The sequence below is a fragment of the Leucopleurus acutus genome (assembly GCF_964270905.1).
Source record: "Leucopleurus acutus genome assembly, chromosome: 2".
Taxonomy (NCBI): Eukaryota; Metazoa; Chordata; class Mammalia; order Artiodactyla; family Delphinidae; genus Leucopleurus; species Leucopleurus acutus.
The window spans coordinates 164,614,632-164,631,825 of record NC_139143.1 but is presented as its reverse complement, the minus strand read 5'-3'; the positions used below and the strand labels follow the sequence as shown (position 1 = coordinate 164,631,825).

Below are 17,194 nucleotides of genomic sequence, written 5' to 3'. Positions count from 1 at the left end.
CTAGACAGACCGATGTGTGTATCCAGCCTGTTAAACAGCCAAAGCTGGCTGCTGCCATGAAGAACTTGTGGAACAAACTGGGCTTAGTTTGTTCCCTACTGGGAAATTAGTTTTGTGAATTAGTATACATGCTTTAGCAATATCAAAAGCAGTTTTCTTCTGCAGCTATTTAAGCTTGATTGTATTTTGTAGAAGAGTTGATTGAAGTTTCTGTTAGGAACTGTCTAACTAAAAGCCTTTACGTTCAATACAATTCCATCTCTGCTTTTTACATCTCTTAGCACTAGTGAAAGATGTCCGGTTTTGGAGACTGGTGTTTTTAGCCTGCAGATTAGGTACAGTCCAATTGTAGCGGTGGTGGTGTTAATAGTAGTCATAGCAGCAGTAGTAGTAGTAGTTCTTTAGCATATTAGTTTAATAGCATAATTAGTACAGGTTTTTTTTTTAATTAAATTTATTTTTTATTTTTAGCTGCTTTGGGTCTTTATTGCTGCGTGCAGGCTTTCTCTAGTTGCGGCGAGCGGGGGCTACTCTTCGTTGTGGTGCGCGGGCTTCTCATTGCAGTGGCTTCTCTTGTTGCGGAGCACTGGCTCTAGGCATGCGGGCTTCAGTAGTTGTGGCACACCGGCTCAGTAGGTGTGGCTTGCGGGCTCTAGAGCGCAGCCTCAGTAGTTGTGGCGCATGGGCTTAGTTGATCTGCGGCATGTGGTATCTTCCCAGACCAGGGCTCGAAGCCGTGTCCCCTGCGTTGGCAGGTGGGTTCTTAACCACTGCGACTACGCCACCGGGGAAGTCCCCAGATATACATTTTAAAATCGTTTTTGCCAGGGGTGTAGAAAATGGATTGTGGGGCTACCAGTTAAGAGGCTGTTGTACTGTTATAGCCTGGAGATGATAGTTGCCTGAAGTAGAGAGATGGAGTGGAGATGGCGTTGGTGGGAAGAAGCAGAGGGTTTTGAGATTAGGTAGTTTCAATATTCTCTAGAGCAAGACGTTCTTTCTATTTTTTTTTTTTTTTTTTTTTACGGTATGCGGGCCTCTCACTGTTGTGGCCTCTCCCATTGCGGAGCACAGGCTCCGGACGCACAGGCTCAGTGGCCATGGCTCACGGGCCCAGCTGCTCCACAGCATGTGGGATCCTCCCGGACCAGGGCACGAACCCGTGTCCCCTGCATCGGCAGGCGGACTCTCAACCACTGCGCCACCAGGGAAGCCCCTAGAGCAAGACGTTCTTAGTACGGTCCATGGACTACAGGGAGCTCATGAACTCTAAACGTTTTGTGAGGGAAGTGCATTTTCTCAAGGAGTCATTACCTTCCATCATTCATTAGAGTCTCAAAATTTAAGAACCAGTGCTCTATAGAGTTTGTAATTCAGGTTTTGTTTTGTTTTTTTTTTTTTGGCTGCACCAGGTCTTAGTTGCTGCACGTGGGCTCTTTGTGCAGGTTTATAACCCATAAAAAAGTAATTGCCCATGGCTTACCAGGAGAGTTAAGAGTCATGGGTACCCTTTCTAAAAGATTGCCTTTTTTTTAAAAAATAAAATTTATTGTATTTATTTAGTTTTGGCTGCATTGGGTCTTCATTGCTGCGTGCAGGCTTTCTCTACTTGTGGCGAGTGGGGGCTACTTTGTGTCGCAGCGTGTGGGTTTCTCATTGCAGTGCCTTCTGTTGTGGAGCGTGGGCTCTAGGCGCAAGGGCTTCAGTAGTTGTGGCAAGCGGGCTTGGTAGTTGTGGCTCATGGGCTCTAGAGCACAGGCTCATTAGTTGTGGCACACAGGCTTAGTTGCTCCACTGCATGTGGGATCTTCCCGGACCAGGGCTCGAACCCGTGTCCCCTGCATTGGCAGGCGGATTCTCAACTGCTGCGCCACCAAGGAAGCCCAAGGTTGCCTTTCTTTAGGGAACTCGTTTTTTGTTTGTTTTAAATCAGAGTTAAATGCTGTGCCATAGAAAAGTCACCTTTTAGTTTCTTTTTCTCTAGGAGTTATGGGCCGATGCACATACTGAGGAAGCTGAACATTAGTGAGCTCAGTTTCACGAAAATCCATATTCATTCCTACTGTTTTCTTCCACTGGGTTTTGTTTATAGTTCCTATTTTAGTGGTAGAAATGGAGCACCTTAGTGTGTGAAGAGTGAGATTGTTTTCTTCTTGCTTTCCTTCTAACAGTTAGGGGTTTCATATGTATGTTTATATATTTTGTAGTGTGTTTTTCAGATGATAGTGTGTTACTGGAAGCATAGGGTGTGCTTTTTCCCACACAGTTAGAGCTCTACCACTGAAAGAACCATGTATTTTTCTTTTTATGGCAGATGTTGAAGACTGAAGGCTCATGGACTAAACCCAGTCGACAGATGTGTTTTGTTTGGCTCACACAGTGTTGTAAATTTGAATTAGTTGTCAACATTGAAAAACAGGGAGAGTTCATGTAAAAATGTGGATTCAGGCTGCTTTGAAAAATCAGATCTGGCAGCCATGGACCTGTGTTTCTGCTTGCAGCAGCAGTCTTTTATAGTTGGGCATGTCCTTATATCGCCACTAAAAAATATTTTTTCTGCTGTATTTGTTTCCTTTGTTTCTTCTTTTAAAAAAAAAGGAAATTTTAGATAACTTCAGAAGAGGGAGATGGAGCAGTGCAGTGGGGAGGGGGGCCCCAAAACATTGAATTATTTTCTTTCCAAACTGAAGAAACCCAAGGGCTTTTAGAAAGCAAAAGGCATTGATCTGACCCCTGACCATGCCTTTTTAGCTGGCACGTGTGCACTGTCCTCATTTTTGTTCTGCCTGATTTGCTTTTCAGCATCTGGAATGCAGTAACTGCACAGCTTGGCTTGTTTCAGAAGATAGAAGGCCAAGCAAAGAGAAGTTGCTGAATGTCTAATTAGAAGACTTTTGGCGCCTGTCCTGAGGCAAAAGTGTGTGTGTGTGTGTGTTTAATGTATGCATTTGTGAAGTCCATCGCTTTGCTTTCAGAAATCCTGTGTGTGTTTTGGAGAGGTTCATAACTCAATTTTATTTTTGTCTATTTTAATTAAAAGGTCAGGATACATAAAGGATTTAAAAAAAAAAGTATTTGGCTGCGCTGGGTCTTAGTTGCGGCGTGCAGGATCTTCATTGCGGCATGCGAACTCTTAGTAGAGGCATGTGGGATCTAGTTCCCTGACTAGGGATTGAACCCGGACCCCCTGCATTGGGAGCATGGAGTCTGAGTCTTAGCCACTGGACCACCAGGGAAGTCCCTACAGAAAGGATTGATAGAGGAGTCATAGAGGTGAGACTGCTTTCTGAAGTTACTGTAGAGATTTCTTCACTCCAGGCCTCTCCATTGTATCAGGGCTTCCCGGAAAATGATCCCGTTGTATCTAAAGGATGTGTCCTATGTGTCCTAGAGTCTTGACTAAAACCTTTGGCTACCAGATTATGGGCTATCAGAAAAAACTTTAAAAATGAAGGAGATTGAGGAAGTTGGTCAGGCGCCAGAGTGGGGTTGCCCAACAAAGAAAAAGAATTGGGTGAATTTTTTAATGTAAAAAAAATTCTTGTTTCAGGTGTTATAAAGTTATCCTTTACAAAGCCTTTTTTTTGGCCGCACAGCATGTGGGATGTGGGATCTTAGTTTCCCCGACCAGGGAGACCAGGGATCAAACCCCACACCCCCTGCAGTGGAAGCACGGAGTCCTAAGCACTGGACCTCCAGGGAAGTCTCACTCTGACAGTTTTGATGTCCCTTTGTATGCATGTATCACATTGGAAAGTGTTCTGAGAGAGGCTTTTCTTGATGACCTTATCTATAATGGTACTCTGATCATTAACCAATACCCCTCCCCAACGCCGTGTTATTACTATGGGATATTACATTATTTTTTTTCATCTGTTGTGTCTTCACCTTTTTAGAGAGTGAAGCAGGGATTTGTTTGATTCACTGCTGAATCCCCACACGTAGGACATTCTCTGTTAAAAAGAAGAGGCTTAGTAAATATTGAGATAAAGGATGAATTAATATGGGAATAAATAGATGGCTGACTGGGTGACAGTCTCTGGAAGTGCTCCCACTATCGAGTTCTAGCTTACTCAGATTCTGTTGAAAATAATTTGTATGGCGGTTGGTGAGATTGCCAAGGGGCAAGGGGCAAGAGGGTACTTGCTGGAGTGATAAAAGTATTCTGTTGTTGGGTTGGGTGGTGTTTACATAGTATATTTTGTCAAAACTCACTGAACTGTATCTTTAAAATGTGTACATCTATTATATGAGTTATAATAATTTATAAAAATTTGTATTCAGAACTCATTCTCTAAAGGCTGTTCTGTAAAACTGAGGTAATGCGGGCTTCCCTGGTGGCACAGTGGTTGAGAGTCCACCTGCCGATGCAGGGGACATGGGTTCGTGCCCCGGTCTGGGAAGATCCCACATGCCACGGAGCGGCTGGGCCCGTGAGCCATGGCCGCTGAGCCTGCGCCTCTGGAGCCTGTTCTCCACAACGGGAGAGGCCACAACAGTGAGAGGCCCTCGTACCAAAAAACAAAAACAAAAACAAAAAACTGAGGTAACTCTGTAGGTAGGCTGTGGTAATGATTGTTTTCCTTGAATTTTTGGTAAGTTTAGCCAAGTGTAGGTGGGACAGGAGGTTTTAAAATACTCTGGAGTGAGGAGGTGCCTCAGGCGTTATGAGGGAAGGAGGCTAAGCTGGCCAGGCTCTGAATAGCCCACCCCCATTTCAGTCTGAGGTGCTGCATTGATATTTTATACTTTGGGGTTTGGTAGGGGATATTTTCTGTTCCACTTTTAGCAGAATATTTTCAGCTGTAGTGTTCATTTAATAGGGCATGGTCATGGAGTTATATGATCTGTGGTACCTAGAGACCTTGGAATGAGATGAGAAATGGAAGTCGTTTCTTATCAGAAGTTTTTTGTTGTTGTTTTTAATTAAACTGGGACCTTGGGGCAAGTTGCTTAACCCTTCAGTGTATCTGTTCAATTTCAGATGGAGATGGAAATCTCTTATCTACTTCCAACAAGGGTTATTGTGATGGCTAGATGGTTAGTCCAGTGCCAGGGTTAATAGTAGGGATTCAACAAATTAATTTTATTATATATGGAAGATGGATTGCTTGTTAGCTACTTGGGAAAGGGAAGTAGTTATATGGCATTAAATCTGAAAGGACAGTGAGAAACACCCAGAGCCCTCAACTGATAGCATATGGAAAGTGCTGAGTACATGATTAAGTTGGTGTTCAAGATTGTGAGGGAAGGATGACTTAATTATTCAATAAACAGCTCTGGAACAGTTGGCTAACCTTTTTGAAAATTACGTTAACTTGACAAAATAAATCACGTGAAAACGAGAGATACAGATTAAATCAAAAATGAAATACCATTTTTTCCCTCAGATCTCCATCATGATAAAAAAAACAATATAACGGTTATTGTTGGTGAGGGTGTGGGGAAATGGACATTCTCAAGTACTCCTGGTAGCAATATAAGGTGCTGTAGCTGTTCCAGAGAACAACACAATGTACCTGTGCTTTTAGGAATATACCATAAGGAAATAATTGCACAGGTCCTTAAAGATAAGGATAATCATTACAGTGTTACATTAAGTGAAAAATTAAAGACAACCTAAATGTACACTAGGGAACTGCTTATGTTATAGCATGTGTGTACAGTGGAATGCTAGGTAGAAAAGAGAAGTAGATGGAAGCACCATATTTGTTGACATAATACAATGTGTAGAAAAATGCCCAGAACTGATGCTTTTGTTCTGTTCAAAAACCTTTCTGTGACTCTCCATTTCCTCCTTAGTCAGGGTTTATTAAGCGTGCATTGAGCTTTAGATTCTGTTGGAGAAAAATTACCTTAAATATGTGGTCTGTGGTCTAGATCTGCACAGTTCATTTTGGTAGCCACTAGCCAAATGTGGCTAGCTTAGTTTGAGTTAATTAAAATTAAATACTTAGTATACTTATTTAGTATACTTAGTATAGTTTTCACACTAGCCATATTTCAGGTGGGCAATAGCAGCAACATGTGAATGGTGGCTGCCATTTTGAGGAGCATAGATATGGAGCATTTTCCTCATCTCAGAAAGTTCTGTTAGCGAGGATCTAGATTGTCTTTTCATGTTTTTGTCAGCATTGCTTCTGCGTATGATAGGTGGGGCCTCAGAGTGGTTGCAGTTTTCTCCCCTTAGAGTTTACAAAAGAATTTTGGACTTTGCTTTGGCTATCATTTATGCATCACCATTTTCATAATATTTAAACTCTCTTTAGCTCTTAGCCCACAATGGGTTTGTTCAGAATGCAGAGAGAATGCTACCTCTGTGGCCAAAGGGGAAAACATGGGGACAATTTTGCTAAACCTCCTAGTTCTGGATTAGAATTTTTTTTAACCTATTAGAGTTTCTGTTCTTCACTTTAAAAACAACTGAGCAGGAACTGGAATTGAGATTCATGCATGGATTGTTTTTGATGTTGTATGGCTTTTCTTTTTTTGGGGAAAGAGGGCATTAAATAGTTACTAAATGTCTGCTAAGTGCTAGGCATTTACTAAAATGAAAATAACGTGGTATACAGATCTTTACTGATTGATATTCTTTTAGGATTTAATTTCTGTCCAGGTTAGTTATTTTTTAGAAGTGGATGGATTTATTGCTTAAATGGGGGCTTCAAATATTGCCTTCAGAATATTGGTTATTTATGTTGGATGAGCTAAATCTTAATTTGTTACTTTGGGGCTAGGGTAGGCAAATATATTCCCACTGTGTTAGTGTTATTACAGTTGTGATGATCCCATTGAATGTGGCTGAAATGAACTTTTAGAAGATTTAGTGTAAGTTGGCTTTTACATTCTCTCATCCCTTTAGGCTCATGTTTCTCTTATACTGGGTAGGTTAGTTGCTCTGCATCAAGTGTTTTTTTTGTAGGGATGAAAATTTCTTTGATTTTTTTTTTTCGTCCAGTGTTTTATTATGAAAGATTTCAAGCATGCAGAAAAGTTGAAAGAATTGTGCAGTGAGTACCCATACGCCCGCCACTGAGATTCTACGTTTGTTAGCATTTTGCTATGTTTACTTTATCACATATCTTTTTTTTTTAATCACATATCTTTATACTCATCACTCCACCGTATTTTTTTTCCAGGTTTTTTTGTTGTGGCTAAATATACAGAACATAAAATTTACCATGATAATTTTTAAGTGTGCAGTTCAGTGGTATTAAGTACATTCACTGTTGTGCAGCCATCATCACTGTTCATCTGCAGAATGTTTCATCTTGCAAAATCGGTACTCTATACCCCATTAAATAGTCAGTCCCCATTCTCCCTTCCATCCCCAGCCTCTGACAACCATCATTCTACTTTGTCTCTAAGGTTTAGACTGCTCTAAGTACCTCATATAAGGGGACTCAAAGAGTATTTGTCTTTTTGTGACTAGCTCACTTCAGTTAGCATAATGTCCTCAAGGTTTATCCATGTTGTAATATGTCAGAATTTCCCTTCATAATATTCCATTGTATGTAGGTATATACCACATTTTGCTTATCCATTTATCCATCAGTCAGACACTTGGGTTGTTTCCATGTTTTAACTATTGTGAATAATGCTGCTGTGAACCTGGGTGTACAAATATCTCTTCAAGACCTCGCTTTCAGTCCTTTTGAGTATATACCCAGAAGTTGAATTCCTGGATCATATGGTAATTCTATGTTTAGTTTTTTGAGGAACTGCCATTCTCTGCCGTTTTCCACAGTGGTTACACCGTTTACATTCCCAACTACAGCGCCAATTCTTCCACATCCTCACCAGCATTTCCTCCCTCCCTCCCTCTCTCCCTCCTTCCCTCCTTCCTTCCTCCCTCCTTCCTTCCTCTTTTTTTTTTTTTTTAAATAGTAACCATTCTAATGGGTATGGGGTAGCTTTGGTTAGCATTTCCCTATTGATTAGTGATGTCCTCTTTTCATATGCTGTGGACCATTTGTATATCTTCTTTTGAGAAATATTTGTTCAAGTCCTTTGCCCATTTCCTTATTTTTTTTGAAGCATTTTAAAGTAAGTTGCAGAAATCAGTACATTTTATATTTAAATGCTTCAACATGCATATCATTAGCTAGAGTTCAATATTTATGATTGAACTCTTTTGAGTCCTTTTTTTTTTTTTTTTGTTACGCGGGCCTCTCACTGTTGTGGCCTCTCCCGTTGCGGAGCACAGGCTCCGGACGCGCAGGCTCAGCGGCCATGGCTCACGGGCATGGCTCACGGGCGCCACCGCTCTGCGGCATGTGGGATCCTCCCGGACCGGGGCACGAACCCGTGTCCCCTGCATCGGCAGGCGGACTCTCAACCACTGCGCCACCAGGGAAGCCCTATGAGTCCCTTTTTGGGGGAGGACAGGGAGGTAAAATTTACACACCTAAATGTTACCATCATTTCTTTAATTTATACGTGCTTCGATAGAAAGATTTTGAGTGCCAGTTCTTAGCTGGAATAGTTCCCTTTCCTCTGATTTAATGATGTTGGTCTCAAGTTAGATTTACTTTTATCAAATTAATATTGTGACCATATAATTTATCTTTTTGAACCAGGACACTATTGAGAGAGGGGATGCTATTAATACACTGGGACAGCAAGTGTAAACTGACTATCTTGAGCAAACCTGGATATAAGGTTAAATATTAAATAAATATTAAATAAGAACTAAAGAACTAAATATTAAAGAACTTTTATAGATTGAGATTCTTTTCAAAGTAAATGCTTATTTAAGCACTTTACATGCATTATCTCATTTAATCCTGTATATTACAGGGTAAGTGAAGAGTTTCTTGTTTTACAAATGATAAAGTTGAGGCATAAGAGATCAGTTTAGGAAGAGATAAGATTTGAACCTAGGTCTGACTCTAAACTTCCACTCTTAGCAACTGCTATATTGCTCAGAGTAAGGGTCCAGGGAGTGGATTGACCAGTAAATGAGGAGAGTCCTCACATAACAGAACATCCCATTTTGTTATTGTCATGCTTATTAGATCCAGAGTTAAATTATTTAAATTTCGCTTCAAGAATAAATGGACTTGAATCTACCAGCCGACTGCAGAGGCTTTTTGATTCGCCTTGCTGCAAGTAGAATGACAGGAAGATGTATTTCAGAATCAATAATATTTGCCTAGCTTTTCTTTTTTTTTTTGGCCGCTCAGCACGGCTTGTGGGATTTTAGTTCCCTGACCAAGGATTGAACCTGGGCCCTCAGCAGTGAGAGTGCAGAGTCCTAACCACTGGACCCCCAGGGAATTCCGTTGCCTAGCTTTTTTTTTTTTTTTTTGCGGTACGCGGGCCTCTCACTGTTGTGGCCTCTCTCATTGCGGAGCACAGGCTCCAGACGCGCAGGCTCAGTGGCCATGGCTCACGGGCCTAGCCGCTTCGCGGCATGTGGGATCTTCCCGGACCAGGGTACGAACCCGTATCCCCTGCATTGGCAGGCGGACTCTCAACCACTGCGCCACCAGGGAAGCCCTGTATCTGTTTTTTGATATGAGAAACTTAGTAGTAAGATTACACACCTTGTTCAAGCCTGCACAGTAGTGGAGTCAGGATTCTAATCCATGTCTGTCACGTTTGCAAAATTCTTGCTCTTAATCACTCTGCCTGTATTCAACATACACTTTTTTTTTTCTTTCTTTTTTTTTTAAGAAAGAATTATTTTATTTTTGGCTGTGTTGCACAACCTGCGGAATCTTAGTTCCCCAGCCAGGGATGGAACCCGTGCCCCCTGCAGTGGAAGCGCAGAGTCCTAACCATTGGACTGCTAGGGAATTCCCCTCCACATACACTTTCATATGCTTGTCCTTCAATGTGGAGTTGTTTCTTTGATTTAACCTTAAGAGCATTGCTTTATGAGTTCTATTTCAATCTTTGGAAGTTGTTTGCAAAAGTTTAAATGTGTGTGGCCAAGAAGCTTATGAGGTACGTGGGAATGCTTGTACTTTTCTGTCACTATTATAGAGAATTGTATTAATCCTTTTTTCCTCTAGAGAGGGACTGAGAAATGAAGTCTAAAGTGAGCACAACAACAGGTTCAGCATTGTACAGCATTTTTTTCATGGTTTTAAAGTATGCAATCTGAAGACATGTAGAAAGTACAAAGAATAATACTGTATAGCTGGTGCCCATGTATTGACTATTTAAGAGATCAGTTTAATAAATTTAAGAAATAAAGCTTTACCACCATAGCTAAGTCTTCTAGAATTGTTCTCCCCTTCTCCCCCAACCTCTCTTCTAACTTGGTGTTTATGCATTTTTCTAGACTTCTATTAAAAATGTATGCTTTTGTAAACAAAATACACTATTTTTGTGTTTTTAAAACTTCATGTAAATTGTTCAGTACCAACTGATACCAAGAAGTTCTTGTTTCTTTTTTTTTTTTTTTTTTAGCGTTTTTCTCCTTTTTTTGTTGTTGCTTTTTTGTAACTTTTTTTTTTAATGTTTATTTATTTATTTTTGGCTGCGTCGGATTTTCATTGCGGCTTGTGGGCTTCCCTTTAGTTGTGGTGTGCAGGCTCCTGAGTGTGTGGGCTCTGTAGCTGCGGCACGGGGGCTTAGTTTCCCACAGCATGTGGGATCCTAGTTCCCTGACCAGGGATTGAACCCTTGTCCTCTGCATTGGAAGGCAGATTCTTAACTACCGGACTACTAGGGAAGTCCCTAGGTCTTGATTCTTGAAACCAAGAAGTTGTTTTTTGTAACTTCTTTTTCTGCTCAGGCTTCTGTTTGTGGGATTCATTCATGGTATGTGTGTTCTTCATTTTCACTGTTTTATAGTATTCATTGTATGAAAGTGCCAGTTTTTATTTATCCATTTTGTACTGTATCCTGTTTGTACTCAGAGAGCGCTGCCAAGAATATTCTTGTATATATTTTCTGCTGACTTGAGATGATTTCTCTAGGGTTTATACCTAAAACTGGAATTTCTGGTTCACGGGATGTGCACATCTTTAACTGTCACATTATTCTCCAGAGGAATTATACCAGTTTATACTCCCAATATATGCATTTCTGTTGCTGTACATCTTAATGGCACATGATGTCGTTAGACTTTAAAATTTTTTGCCATTCTTGTGAGTATGAAATATTTTATTATAGTTTTAAGTTGTATTTCTCTGATTAGTAGTGAAAATGAATCTTTGCATGTGTGTATTAGCCATATAGGTTTTTTCTTTTTTTAATTGATCATCCCCTTAGCCCACTTTATTTTTAGCGTTTATCATCACTTGGCATACAGTATATAGTTACTTGAGTGTATGTCTTGCTCCACCAACCACAAGATGAGAGACTTTCTCCTTTTGTCAGTGTTGTACCTCTAGTGCCAAGGACAGTGCCTGGCATACGTAAGTGTTCAATAAGTATTTAATAAGTTAATCTTTTTTTATCTGAATAATTGAGTTTTTTGCCTTTTTTATTGATTTGTAGAAGTTCTTTATATAGAGTCTGGATTTTAATCCTTTGTTTATGTGTATTGCAAATATACTCTCCTAGTATGTGGTTTTGTTTTGATTTTCTAAAGCATATAGACATATTTATCAATCTTTATGTCTATGGTTTATACTTATAACTTATTTCAAATCCTCTACCCGGAATTTGTACAAATATTCTCCTATATTTCCTTCTAAATGTTTTAAAGCTTTTCACATTTAATGTTTGTTTATATGCTTTTTTTTTTTTTTTTTAAAGTCCACTTGGAGTTTATTTTGTGTGATGTGAGGTAGGGGTCATTGGTGAGCAGTTACATTGCTTATAAATGTTTTGGAAATAAGATGCATTTTGTGAGAAACCCTGTATTTAGGAGTGGCTAGGTGGCCTTGGGATTTTGGCATTTTGTGGGAAGAAGAGGTTTGCATCCCTAAAGGTGTTTGTAAATTGATGTTGGGTTAACATCAGCAAATTTACAAAGCAGTTGCAAATTTATTTCTAGAATTAGCAGAACCAGAATATATGTGGACATTTTGGGTAGAGTTCCAAAATTGCTGATAAGACTGTTTCTTAATTTGTTTGAAAATAAGTTATTTGGCAGTACTCTGGGAAGTAGTTTTGATCTTTGTGTCAAACCTAGTAGCTTCTTCCAATTTGTAATTTAAAAAGGAAAAATAAGAAAGAAAAAAAATCTCTGAAGGTGAATGTACTTTAGTAGGTTCTCCAGCATGACATGATCATATCCAAATTGGTTGCTGGAATAATGTCACAAATATTTGTAACAGATTATTCCGGCATCAAATTTAGTCTCTTTCCTGTTGCTTGTTTACAGATGAGATGAAATGTGGCTCATTTAGAAGTTGGTTATCCTGGTCTGATGCTCTGGGTTAAATGGGTTAATCAAATTACTATTTTGGATAAATTTTTTTAGTGAAAGTAAGCAGTTGTGGAAGATAATACTCTGAATGTACCATCCACTTTTCCAACTCTGAAATTAAGTTTTTTGGGAATTCCCTGGTGGTCCAGTAGTTAGGACTTGGTGCTTTCACTGCTGTGGCCTAGGTTCAATCCCTGGTCAGGGAACTAAGATCCGTAAAACACACAGCACGGCCGAAAAATAAATAAAATAAAATTAAGAGTTTTTTTGTGGATTGAAATTTCGTTTCAAATAGGCCTTTAGTGAATTAGATTTATTTATTTATTTATTTAGATTTACTTTTAGTTAGCCTCTCCCTGTAGCTTCCAGTAGTGTAAATTTAAGGCAAATAATAGATAATTTAGGGAAGACATTTCATAAAGCACATTTAAAAATTTTTTTCCTGTTAGATAATTAATTGGGAAAAAAAGTGAGAAATTAGAGCAGAGTGGATGAAGTTTGTGGTTTAAGGCTCTTTAACAGGTAAAAGGTAGCATGATGATGTGGAAAGAACCGGGACACACTGAGAGCTAAGGGCCTTTAGCTCTAGTTTTGCCTCATCTTCTTGGGCAAATCTCTTCCTTTTTCTGGGTTCAGGTTTCCTTCTGTGAAAAGTAGTTGTAGTTTAGATAATGATCTCTAAGAGTGCTTCCAGTTCTTAATGCTTTGTGATTCTAATTCTAGTGAGATTTGTCCATAACTCTCATATGCTTCTGGGTCAGATTGGAGTGGATCATGGTCTCTTAATCACACGACTCTCTGCTCTTTGATTAAAGCTAGCTGTAGACTGACTCAGGGCTGCACACCCGGTACATGGTCTGATGATAATGAACTTTCTCTTTATTCTCCTAGTGCTAGGAGAAATAACAAATAACTATTTACAAATAACTATTTCAGTGAGGTTTAGAAACAGAGGCATAAAAGTTATAAACGTAGGTTGGAAGTTGTATTAATACCAGGGTCTTGGCAGATAATGATAATACTGAGCAGAGATAAACTGCTCTGTTGTATTATAAGCACCTTAAAAGGGCACAGATTTTCGGATTCATCTTTGTGCTTTCCATAGTGCCTAGTGAAGGAAATTAACATTTATATTATTACTTGAGTCCTTGCTATATTACTGTGCACTGTACTATGATTTAGATGTTTTCCTCATTTAATCGTTTCAGTAGCTTATGAGATAGTGTTGCCCTTATTTTATAGGTCAGGAAACTGAGACTTAAAGGAGTCAAAATGCTTTAAACTAGTTTTTTTTTTTTTTTTTTTTTTGCGGTACGTGGGCCTCTCACTGTTGTGGCCTCTCCCGTTGCGGAGCAACGCAGGCTCAGCGGCCATGGCTCACGGGCCCAGCCGCTCCGCGGCACGTGGGATCTTCCTGGACCGGGGCACGAACCCGTGTCCCCTGCATCGTCAGGTGGACTCTCAGCCACTGCGCCATCAGGGAAGCCCTAAACTAGTTTTTATGTGACGCCAGAGTCTGTTCTCTTTATTGTCTCAGTATGCTGCCTAGCAAAGACATTATCCATTGGGTGCACTCAATGAATGTTAACTCAGTGAAATACTTGTGAAATGTTTTATGTTCATTGTTTTGGATCTTTTTTTTTTTTTAAAGCATTTATTTAGGGCTGCGTTGGGTCTTAGTTGCAGCATGCGGATCTTTTGTTGTGGCGTGCGGGCTTCTCTCTAGTTGTGACTTGCGGGCTCAGTAGTTGCAGTGGGCGGGCTTAGTTGTCCTGCAGCATGTGGGATCTCAGTTCCCTGACCAGGGATCCCCTGCATTGCAAGATGGATTCTTAACCACTGGACCACCAGGGAAGTCCCCCAACTAAGTATCTTACTAATAGGACATCCTTAAGGCAAGGCAACATGTGGTTGGCAGTTGTGTTCCAAGGTAAAAAATTAAACCTGAGAGGGGGACTGGAAGTTGAGGATAGGGAGGGTAGAAATGAGGAAGGAGACCTCTTTTCATTATGTAGTCTTATACAGTTTGAAATTTTTACTGTGCTTGTATTACTAAAATGAAAAAACTAGGTAAAAAGAATTAAACATTTTAAGTTTGCTAAGGCAAATGAAACAGTTTAAGTTAATATCTCAAGTTCTATGATTCTGTACATGTTTTTACCATTTTAAAAACTGTGTACATGTGCCACAATATGGCTGAACCTTGAAGACATGCTAGGTGACGTAAGTTAGACGTAAAAGGACAACACTGTATGATTCCACTTGCCTGAGATACCTAGATTAGTCAACTTCATGGAGACAAAGTAGAGTGGTGGTTGCGGTGATGGGGGTGTTACTGTTTAACAGGTGCGTGGTTTGTCTTGGGGAGATGGAAGAGTTCTGGAGATGGATGGTGGTGATGGTTGCATACCAGTGGGAGTGGGCTGAATGCCACTGATCTGCACTGTACGCCTAAAAATGGTTAAAATGGTATATCTTGTGTTATGTATATTTTACCATAGTAAATATAGTAATAGTATAGTATATATATATATACTATATATATATAGTATATATATATATTTTACCATAGTAAATATAGTAATATATATATATTATTTAGCTAGTATTTACTCATTTTGTTATTCAACACTGGGGAATCCAAAAAAAGGAGTTTGATCTGGTACTTGCCCTCAAGGAGCAAAATAGTCTAGTAATATTGCATGATTAGTATTTTTCAAGGAATAGATGCTTAAGTTGTAAGGAAATGGTGATAGCTTATAAAAAGTTGTAATGTGATAAAATAAATTCTGGAAAAGTAGCTGTTAGGATTTCCTGACAGTCTTACATGCTGAATAGGCCAGAGGATTCAGATGAGAAGGTTATAATTTTGCCCTGAGGCCCCTCTGCATAGCCTGAGAGCAAGATTTTAAAAATCACCTGTCCAGGTAGGAACTGTCAGGTACACAGATGGCATGTTGATCCGTCTCTCTCTCTTGTAAATTGAGAACCTGGGGCACAGAATAATGGTGTCATTTAGGGGTCAAGCTCATTCAGCCTGGAATGAAGTATAGGTTTGGGTTTGTTGCCAGAGTGTTCTGCTTCTTTAAGAGATTTGGAAGATGTAGTGTCTTATATTCTGAGTCTGCCATAAATCCAGACTCTGAATTATCAAGAGAGAGAACATAATTGTTTAATGACCTTGTGACTATCCACACCAGCTAGTTGAAGTCTTGTTGTCTTTTAACTCTGTCATTTTGACATTGGCCTGATTCATAATTATTATTATTGAGTACTAATGGTGTGCTAAGCACTTTCAGTAACTTTATGCATATTAATTTATTCAATTTTCATAACCCTTTGTAGTAAGAACCAGTTTTACAGGTAAAGAAACAGAGATAGTGAGATTTAATTAAGAAATTTATCACAGGTCTAAGTCAGTTGGTGGAGTGGGAATCAATCAAATCTAGGCAGTCTAGTTTTAGAGCATGTGTTCTTTTTTATTATTTATTGGTTAGTGCTTTGCAGATTGCTTTGGGATGATGGATTACTAATTTTATTTGCTTTACTGTAAGTTGCTGGGCATAAGTATTTAAAAATGACATTTTCTACTATTTGAGACCCTACAGTTTTGAGAATTACTGTTCATTAAGGGTTTATTCTTGTTTGGCCATTTGCACTACATGACTTTGTTAGGCAAGTTATGTAAATTGAATACAGTTTTTATAATACAGGTGTATTAGTGAGAAGAATGGGATTCTTTTGGGGGAGATAACACTTCTTTTAATTGGGGTCCATAGCAATTGATGGCAAATGTTCATCTGTTAATGATGAAATTTGTAGTGAGATTTTACAAATGTCATCTTTTTAAAAATATTAATTTATTATTTTTGTCTGCGTTGGGTCTTCGTTGCTGTGCGCAGGCTTCCTCTAGTTGTGGCAAGTGGGGGCTACTCTTCGTTGCGGTGCGTGGGCTTCTTCTCATTGCGGTGGCTTCTCTTGTTGCAGAACATGGGCTCTAGGCTTGTGGGCTTCAGTAGTTGAGGTGTGTGAGCTCAGTAGTTGTGGCAGATGGGCTTAGTTGCTCTGAGGCATGTGGGATCTATTCCGGACCAGGGCTCAAACCCTTGTCCCTGGCATTGGCAGGCGGATTCTTAACCACTGTGCCACCAGGGAAGTCCCCATATGTCATCTTTGAAAACGTTTTTTCACACAGGTCCTGCCAAATACTAATCTTAATCCATGAGCATATGATTTTTTTTCGGAGCATATGATTTTAATTGAGCATATTTATCACTTGGAAGGCTTTATAGAATTCTGTTAGATTCTTTTCTCGATATTTGCTTTTTAGCCTGCCCTTACACTGCACATTAATCATTTCCAATTGATGATTAGATGGAAGTTCCTTAGTTGTGTTTAGATGGATTTTGAAATATGGAGATTTCCTTTGCACTTGCATTGAGGAAATATAGTAAAACTGTAGTTTGAGCTAAGAAAATATGTCTGCTTCAAATTTGTGTGGGACTGGAGATCTCATTGCTTGTTTTAACGTTCGACAGTACAGGAAATGAAAAAAGTAACCAGCATTACTTGTGATTCAAACAATGTATGTTCATTTTAATTTGCTGTAGTATGTTTCCCATAGAAATGCTGTTTTGTCTTGTTAATTTTCAAATGGATTTATTAAGAGACGTTATTAAGTGTGCAGCAAAAGCTAATTTCCAAAGCCATAAAGTATTCAGTAATAGTGTTTAAGGGTGATTCGTCTTCAGACAAATTTCAAATTCAGTCTTTTGGGTTTTTTTTAGAGTATTTATTTATTTAGACTGCGCCGGGTCTTTGTTGTGGCATGTGGGATCTTTAGTTGTGGCATGTGGACTCTTA

General features: G+C 39.4%; 1 protein-coding gene across 5 annotated transcripts in view; it reads left to right on the top strand.

Moving 5' to 3' along the window:
* Positions 1–17,194, top strand: part of THRAP3 (thyroid hormone receptor associated protein 3) — a 75,362-nt gene that overhangs the window by 1,309 nt on the left and 56,859 nt on the right. The window lies entirely within an intron of this gene.